The sequence below is a fragment of the Schistocerca piceifrons genome, chromosome 4, assembly GCF_021461385.2.
Source record: "Schistocerca piceifrons isolate TAMUIC-IGC-003096 chromosome 4, iqSchPice1.1, whole genome shotgun sequence".
NCBI lineage: Eukaryota > Metazoa > Arthropoda > Insecta > Orthoptera > Acrididae > Schistocerca > Schistocerca piceifrons.
This window is the reverse complement of record NC_060141.1, coordinates 300,178,329-300,187,978: the sequence shown is the minus strand read 5'-3', so window position 1 is coordinate 300,187,978 and position 9,650 is coordinate 300,178,329.

The following is a 9,650-nucleotide window of genomic DNA, read 5'->3' as shown; positions in this document are numbered from 1 at the left end:
ACATCGCGTTATTCTAGTCGGGTACACAGTCATAGTGCAGCAGCCATCTTGGTCTGACTGCATTAACCACTGGCCGCGGAATACTTGTATCAGCTACATTCCAAGCGACATTTGTTGCCATCTTCTAGATACACATAGGCGCAAAATTTAACGGGATACGTAGTATTGTGGCGCTTGCGACTAATTTTTTCGTGTGTAAGCCTCATGAAGCTAAAAAAACAACTTATCTACAAAATAAAGCAAAACAAAATCTAAAATGAAGTGCACATCTGTGAAGCCAAAATCTGCAGCTGGGTGACATTCAGCACTATGTTGTAACGCACTGTGCATTGTAACACGAAGGGATCTCCTAGGCATGTTGTCCACAAGGTGAGTGAGACATTTTGTTCAAATTTATCTCACTACTTGATGGTAACCCTCCATGAGTCATCCAGAGTGTGACTACCCGCTGCAAGTTTCAACAGAACACAAGCATGTCGCGTTCATGTCATCACATACCGCCGACTTTTACATTTCGGTGGTCCATGTCTTCATGGGGAAGGTATTCATTAGTGTGGTGTATTCGTGCATCATCGTCCTGAAAGGCGAAGTCAGTGCTGAAATATAAACTGTAGAGCGGGACAATAATTGGCGGAATACTATCCCGACTCTGCATAGCTCTCAAAGTACCCTTGATAGAGGTGAGAGGCGTACGTCATCTGTACACGATATCGGCCCAGAATATGTCTAACCCATCTTCCTGAGAAACCCATGCAACTGCTTGTCTGAGACGTGTGTCCTCTTCACCCTTTTACGAAGATCGTGAGACGTCAGACAAATCATGCAGTGAATAGAATTCGAAGAAAACAGGAAGGAAGGTTCGGGTTTAATGTCCAGTTGATAACAAGCTCATTAAAGAAGGTGCACAAGCTCGGTCTGTGACAAGGATGGGGAAGAAAATCAGCTGTGCCGTTTCAAAGGAACCATCCTGGCATTTGCCTGGAACAATTTAGGGAAACCATGGAAAGCCTATGTCTGGATTGTCGGACGCGGATATGAATCATTATCGTCCCGAATGTGAGTCCATTACGCTAAACGAAGAGAATTCTGTGTCTTTGACCCAGGATCTATTCAAGGTGTTCCTTTTATTGTGACCAGACGAAACTACTTTCGTCTGGCCATAACATTGGATTCTTTGACTTCTCTGGGCAAAGGCTCATCAGACTAGAACACCACACTCACCTGGTGAATACCTTCCCCCTGAAAACGGAGACCACCCAAATGTAAGGGTCGGCGGTATATGATGACATGAACGCGATTTAATATATTTGTTCGCTTCATAAATGAATAAAAGGAGGTGGTCTTCTGGAAGCCCCGCATTGAGTGCTGTGGAATGCAACGAACCCTTACTATGTATCTGGTATCGATTCACGTTGCTGACCAAATTAATCCCAAGGAGACGCTTGTGTTCCATCAGAGTCGACTCTGCCATCCCTCTAGACAGACAGCATTAAGCTCTTTTGCATTCCATTCAGAGTAAACTGCATTACGCCACTACAAGGCAGGTTTTCAATTTTTTGTCTCTCGTGACAGTGACTGAATGTCTGAATGACGCCACTGTCCTACATACCAATTTGGCGGCAACTTTCAGAGCTGACACAATTGGCTTGCTATAGAGTGACGGTGTGCACATGGTCTATACTGGGAATAACCCTTCCAAGAATGCTGAGAGACTGTACGGAATACACAAATCAATCTATTTCCGTGCTCTACTGAACTACACTGAGAATACAGGTTTACTTTTAACTGCATTACACAGGTGGCTGTACATGCTGATTTCCTGTGGTCAGTCAAATGTTGACGTCCGCAGTTCTTGGTCTCGCGGTCGGGTTCTCACTTCCCTTAGCACGGGGTCCCGGGTTCGATTCCCGGTGGGGTCAGGGATTTTCACCTGCCTCTAGATGACTGGGTGTTTGTGTTGTCCTCATCATTTCATCATCATTCATGCACCTGGCGAGATTGGACTGCGAAAAAGTTGGGAATTTGTACGGGCGCTGATAACCACGCAGATGAGCGCCCCACAAACCAAACATCATCATCATCAAATGTTGACAATGATGTTTCTAACTGAAAAAGAAGAATTTGGAAGGTACAAAACTTGTTTTAACATGCAAATGTAGGCTTCCGCGGCCGTTGTCATAGTCAATAAAATTCTTCAGGGTTTGGGACCGCATTGTCAACTATAAAATCCCTACGTTTCGGTGACTATTGCAAGACGCCTTCCTCAGGTTGTATTCCTAACAGCAGGAAGGCGTGTTGCAATAGTTGCCGAAACGTCGGGATTTTATGGTTGACAGTGGGGTCCCAAATCCAGAAGAATTTTATTGATTTGTTTTAACAGTTTACATCTATGCAGTGAAGGATTGATACACAGCACAGTTGGCGGTTAGCACCAGCACTGGTGGTGTGTTCCCGCCGCAGTAGAATGCATGTGAAATTCCAGAATAGTCGAGCACAGTGATAAGGTGAGGTGATCAGCCATGAGCGACGTGAAGACGAGTTCAGTGAGTGATAAAGAAGCGGGAACAATTTGGAGCTAGCACCAGGAGCTGTACCAGCATGAGTAACAGCTGCCAACATGAATAACTAGAAGTACATATCCTCGGAGTAGTGAGCAACTTAAAACACTTACTAAAAGCAGGTCATCCGGTCCAGTCTGCACATCAGTTTCAGAGTAAGCTGATGAAATAGCTCCATACTTAACAATCATATACAACCGCTCTCTCGAAGAAAGATCCGCACCAAAAGACTGGGATCTTGCAAAGGCCACACAAATATTTAAAAAAGGTAGGAGTAATCCACTAAATTACAGGCCCGTATCATTAACGTCGATATGCAGCTGGATTTTGCAACATGTATTGTGTTCGAACATTATGAATTACCCCAAAGAAAACGGTCTATTGACACACAGTCAACATGGATTTAGAAAACATCGTTCTTATGAAACACAACAAGCTCTTTATTCACACGAAGTGTTGAGTGCTATTGACAACAGATTTCTAATTGATTCCATATTTCTAGATTTACAGAAGGCTTTTGACACTGTACCACACAGGCGACTCGTAGTCAAATTGCGTGCTTATGGAATACTGTCTCAGATATGTGAGTGGATTCGTGACTTCCTGTCAGAGAGGTCACAGTTCGCAGTAACTGACGGAAAATCATCGAGTAAAACAGAAGTGATTTCTGGCGTTTCCCAAAGCAGTGTTAAGGGTCCTCTGCTGTCCCTTTTCTATATAAATGATTTAGGAGACAATCTGAGCAGCCGTCTTAGGTTGTTTACAGATGATACTGTCGTGATCGTCTAGTAAAGTCATCAGAATATCAAAACAAATTACAAAACGATTTAGAAAAGTTATCTGTAGGGTGCGAAAATTGGCAATGGACACTAAATAACGAAAAGTGTGAGGTCATCCACATGAGTGATGAAAGGAATCCGTTGAACTTCAGTTACACCATAAATCAATCAAACCTAAAGGCCATAAACTCAGCCAAATAGCTCGAAATTACAATTACGAGAAACTTAAAAACCAGAAAGCACACATAGAAAATGTTGTGGGGAGAGCTAACCAAAGACTGCGTTTTATTGGCAGAACACTTAGACAGTGCAACAGATCTACTAAAAAGGCTGCCTGCACTACGCTTGTCTGTCCTCTGTTTGAGTACTGCTGCGCGGTCTGGGATCATTACCAGAGAGGATTAAATGAGTCCATTGAGAAAGTTCAAAGAGGGACAGCACGTTTTGTATTATCGCGAAATAGAGGAGAGTGTCACTGACATGATATATGATTTGGGGTGGACATAGTTAAAACAAAGGCATTTTTCGTTGAGGTGGAATCTTCTCACGAAATTTCAATCACCAAATATTTTGCTGACGTCGACCTACATATGGAGAAGCGGTTGTCATAATACAATAAGGGAAATCAGAGCTCACCCGGAAAGAAATAGGTATTCATTTTTTACGCGCTCTGTTCGGGATTGTAATAATAGAAAATTATTGTGAAAGTGGTTCGATGAACCATCTGCTAGGCACTTAAATGTGATTTGCTGAGTATGCATGGATATGTAGATGTAGATGTAGATGGGAAGCAGCTAAAGGACAAGACCTGGTGTGTGACGCCTGGTGATGGATAGCATGCTATGGTCTTGTTTACGTCCTGGAGTGGCTTGTTCAGAAAGTTGACCGGCGAATAGTGCCTGGGAGGGCAGGTGGCAGCTGGCTGCTGTTAATAATGACCCCGCGTGTATGGAGGATGGGGTGTTGCAGTCATCATGGGGACCAGAAGCTAAAGGATATGTGGACAGTCTGCAGAGAACCAACGAGGAAGCACAACAAGTGAGCAACTGAGACGAGAGTCAGCTGTACAGACAGAGTGGCAAGTTTGTGTAGCCAACAGCGGGGACAGCCAGTTGGAGTTTGGGCTCGACTTGTTATCGGCAGGAGGCACGGGTTTCTCTTCCAGACGAGCGGATGGTACCTGACGTCTTCGCTCCAGGGACAGGCGTGCTGATAAGACATAAGCAGACGTTAACTATGGTGTGTGCTCTTAAACGACAGTTGTGATCGGTGGATACAGTGGTATACAGACACCTGCGTATGGCTGGATTTCGGTTTAAGCTATGCTTCTTGTTTTATTGACATAATGGCACGCCTAATGTTGCTCTCTGAAATAAGTGTACCTAGCAGGAGATTCTATGTGAATTAGACCGAGAGGGTGTACGTCATTCAATTGTCATTTGTGCTTAACTAACTTGTATTTTTGACTTCAAAATTGTTGGCCTTCTTTTGAATTACGGTCTGACTGTTTTTGTCCTTCTGCCAACATTGTACAGTCTGGTTATGCGTGGTTTAATTGTCTAATTATCATGCTGTCTTGTTGACTTCTGAATTATTATTAGTTATGGGGTATTTTTTTGTTGGTTCTAGTTGGGTTATTTTTGGCTATTGTGTCCTGAGCTAGAGCCTAGCTATTTTATTTTTCTTGTCATTCGTCCCACCTTGTGTAGTTAGGGTCATGACTGGCTGTCGTTTGGTGCCTTCCTCGTTATTGTAAAGCCATATTTATTTTAAGAGACAGGAATCATTCTATATTGGTATGTTATGTTAGATCAGCGATATTCAATGTGTGGTCCCGTGGAGCCGTGGGACTTTGCAAGGCATCTGTGAGGGCTTCGCCGAAATAATATCAACGTAAAGAACAAAGCATATCAGGTCTTGTCACACAATGAGCAAAAGAACATTTACCATATCAATCTTGGTTTTATAAAACTTGTTTATTCTTTCAATGCACAATCGCCAAAAAAGAGGAGACAAGCATCATAATTAATGTGCAATAATCCTACGATCAGAAACTACAAATAAAATTATCCCTCTCCACCTCCCTCCCTCCTCTCCCTCCCTCCCTCCCCTCCCCCACCCCCTCCCCTACGCCTCCCCCTCCCCCTATTTCCCTAAGCCCCCTCCCCTCCCCCTCCCCCTCCCCCTCCCCCTCCCCTGTCTCCCTATCTCCCTATCTCCCTATCTCTCTCTCTCTCTCTCTCTCTCTCTCTCTCACATCTCAACACACAGTGAACATTCCAGTACGCTCTCTTCATTTCTCTCCCATCCACAAACACATCTAACCGGCTCGAAGGATTTCATCACTTCACTATCTAGGCTACACCACCCAGCCCAAGCATCTTTTCAGAGGTACTTTCCTGAAGTGCGGAATACAAGACTGTAAACGAATTCATGAGTTCGGTATCCTTTCGTACCGAATTACCAGAAGCCAGAAAATATGTCAAACAAAACCTATGAATCATTTTTAGAAATGACATCAGATTCAGTTGTTGTTGTTGTTGTTGTTGTTGTGGTCTTCAGTCCTGAGACTGGTTTGATGCAGCTCTCCATGCTACTCTATCCTGTGCAATCTTCTTCATCTCCCAGTACGTACTGCAGCCTACATCCTTCTGAATCTGCTTAGTGTATTCATCTCTTGGTCTCCCTCTACGATTTTTACCCTCCACGCTGCCCTCCAATACTAAATTGGTGATCCCTTGATGCCTCAAAACATGTCCTACCAACCGATCCCTTCTTCCAGTCAAGTTGTGCCACAAACTCCTCTTCTCCCCAATTCTATTCAATACCTCCTCATTAGTTAAGTGATCTACTCATCTAATCTTCAGCATTCTTCTGTAGCACCACATTTCGAAAGCTTCTATTCTCTTCTTGTCCAAGCTATTTATCATCCATGTTTCACTTCCATACATGGCTACACTCCATACAAATACTTTCAGAAACGACTTCCTGAAACTTAAATCTATACTCGATGTTAAGAAATTTCAATTCTTCGGAAACGCTTTCCTTGCCATTACCAGTCTACATTTTATATCCTCTCTACTTCGACCATCATCAGTTATTTTGCTCCCCAAATAAAAAATTCAATTACTACTTCAAGTGTCTCCTTTCCTAATCTAATTCCCTCAGCATCACCTGATTTAATTTGCCTACATTCCATTATCCTCATTTTGCTTTTGTTGTTGTTCATCTTATGTCCTCCTTTCAAGTCACTGTCCATTCCATTCAACTGCTCTTCCAGGTCCTTTGCTGTCTCTGACAGGATTACAATGTCATCAGCAAACCTCAAAGTTTTTATTTCTTCTCCACGGATTTTAATTCCTACTCCTTTTTTCTTTTGTTACCTTTACTGCTTGCTCAATATACAGATTGAATAACATCAGGAATAGGTGACAACCCTGCCTCACTCCCTTCCCAACCACTGCTTCCCTTTCATGGCCCTCTACTCTTACAATTGCCATCTAGTTTCTGTACAAACTGTAAATAGCCTTTCGCTCCCTGTATTTTACCCCTGCCACCTTCAGAATTTGAAAGAGAGAATTCCAGTCAACATTGTCAACAGTATTGTCAGTATTGCCTCACGTGTTCCAACATTTCTACAGAATCCAAACTGATCTTCCCCGAGGTCAGCTTCTACCAGTTTCTCCATTCGTCTGTAAAGAATTCGCTTTAGTATATTGCAGCCGTGACTTACTAAACTAATATTTCGGTAATTTTCACATCTGTCAACACCTGATTTCTTTGGGATTGGAATTATTATATTCTTCTAGAAGTCTGTCTCATATGTTTTGCTCACCTGATGGTAGAGTTTTGTCAGGACTGGCTCTCCCAAGGCCATCAGTAGTTCTAATGGAATGTTGTCTACTCCCGGGGCCTTGTTTCGACTTAGGTCTTTCAGTGCACTATCAAACTCTTCACGCAGTATCATATTTCGCATTTCATCTTCATCTACATCCTTTTCCATTTCATAATATTACCCTTAAGTACATCGCCCTTGTATAGACCCTCTATATACTCCTTCCACCTTTCTGCTTTCCCTTCTTTGCTTAGAACTGGGTTTCCATCTGAGCTCTTGATATTCTTACAAGTGGTTCTCTTTTCTCCAAAGGTCGCTTTAATTTTCCTGTAGGCAGTATCTATCTTACCCCTAGTGATATACGCCTCTACATCCTTACATGTGTCCTCTAGCCATCCCTGCTTAGCCATTTTGCACTTCGTGTAGATTTCATTTTTGAAACGTTTGTATTCCTTTTTGCCTGCTTCATTTACTGCATTTTTATATTTTCTCCTTTCATCAATTAAATTCAATATTTCTTCTGTTTCCCAAGGATTTCTACTAGCGCTCGTCTTTTTACCTACTTGATCCTCTGCTGCCTTCACTACTTTACCCCTTTAAGCTACCCATTCTTCTTCTACTGTATTTCTTTCCCCCATTCCTGTCAATTGTTGCCTTATGCTCTCCCTGAAACTCTGTACAACCTCTGGTTTAGTCAGTTTATCCAGGTCCCATCTCCTTAAATTCCCACCTTTTTGCAGTTTCTTCAGATTTAATCTACAGTTCAGAACCAATAGATTGTGGTCAGAGTCCACATCTGCACCTGGAAATGTCTTACAATTTAAAACCAGGTTCCCAAATCTCTGTCTTACCATTATATAATCTATCTGAAACCTGTCAGTATATCCAGGTTTCTTCCATGTATACAACCTTCTTTCGCTGCAGTCATGGACTGTGCGGCTGGTCCCGGCCGAGGTTCGAGTCCTCCCTCGGGCATGGGTGTGTATGTTTGTCCTTAGGATAATTTAGGTTAAGTAGTGTGTACGCTTAGGGACTGATGACCTTAGCAGTTAAGTCCCATAAGATTTCACACACATTTGAACATTTGAACAACCTTCTTTTATGAATCTTGAACCAAGTGTTAGCTATGATTAAGTTATGCTCTGTGCAAAATTCTACCAGGCGGCTTCCTCTTTCATTTCTTACCCCCAATCCATATCCACCTACTACGTTTCCTTCTCTTCCTTTTCCTACTGCGAGGTGCCGGGGCTAGCAGTGTATTTAACACTAAATTCTAGAATCTACATATGTAAACGATGCTCTAAGCCCCCCCCCCCCCCCCCTATTCTAACTCCGACTTTTGCTGTTGCACAAGGATTAAAAAAATATATGCGAACTGACTGTAATCAACTCTGCAAGCGGAGTAGAAAAGAGTTTGGCACCTGCAATAATTTAATTTGATAAATAAGTTAAATAAGGGAAGGTTTCATTAATGTAGTGAGATATGATGGGTTGTTCTACCGATTAACAGAATGAAAGTTCTGTCCAAAATAACAATATGATTTATTAAGACTAAACACAAAATAACAAAACACATGAAACATTTATAATACATCAAATTGGCTCAAATTGGATACTCAAACAAACGCTGTGAAGGTGAAGTTGTCCCTAAACTAGATTGTGAGGTTTATGACGAAGTGGTATGTGGAGCCAATTCCTTGCCACTCAAATCTTAAGAGAGACACACAGCTAACCCAACATTAATTGCTGCTACTCAAGACAGAACAAAGTTAGAAAAAGACGAACAGGTGCGCTCTGCTGAGCTCTGATTATCACCTAGGAAAATCCCTATCTGCCGGTGCTGTGGACATACATTACCAAACTGTCTTCTTAACTGCCAGAACACGATCTGGCGTACCGGAGGCAATGGTTGGTTGCTTCGACGTCCTCGACTGAAAGGGGAGAGCCGACTACTAGAGCACCCGTACAGGCCGAACACACAACATTCCCACCCCCACGACAGTGGCCGTGGTTAAACGTTCCAATCAGCAACTCGAAAACCGGCGGAAAATTCCACTCCATTGCCGGAGCACTACCATTCCACCAATGGAGATTCTTGGCGCCAATTTCTGCGCTGATTTTGCTACGTCACGGAGCTATGCCCTGAGCAAGCCAATCACAGTTACTATTTTGCAGAAAGCGCGGGAATTTTCCCGCCACAACTGCCTGGGTACACAAGTCATTCCCACGCCTCGCTGGTAGCCCGCCAGAAAGTGTTTTTGCTAAGATTCTGCGAAGTAACGGAACCTCTAGCCCAGCCGCTACTTCAGACCCCTCTGGGCGTGTCTTTTGACAATGTCGGCGTCTGCAAAGCATTCACTCAACTTCCTCACACCCGTCGGCTTAACCCTTTCCAGATCAGCGGAACCCGCCTGTTACTGGACCACCCGGGTGACGAGAGACACTGCGTGGGAAGTCTGCGTGGGAAGGAATAGCAAC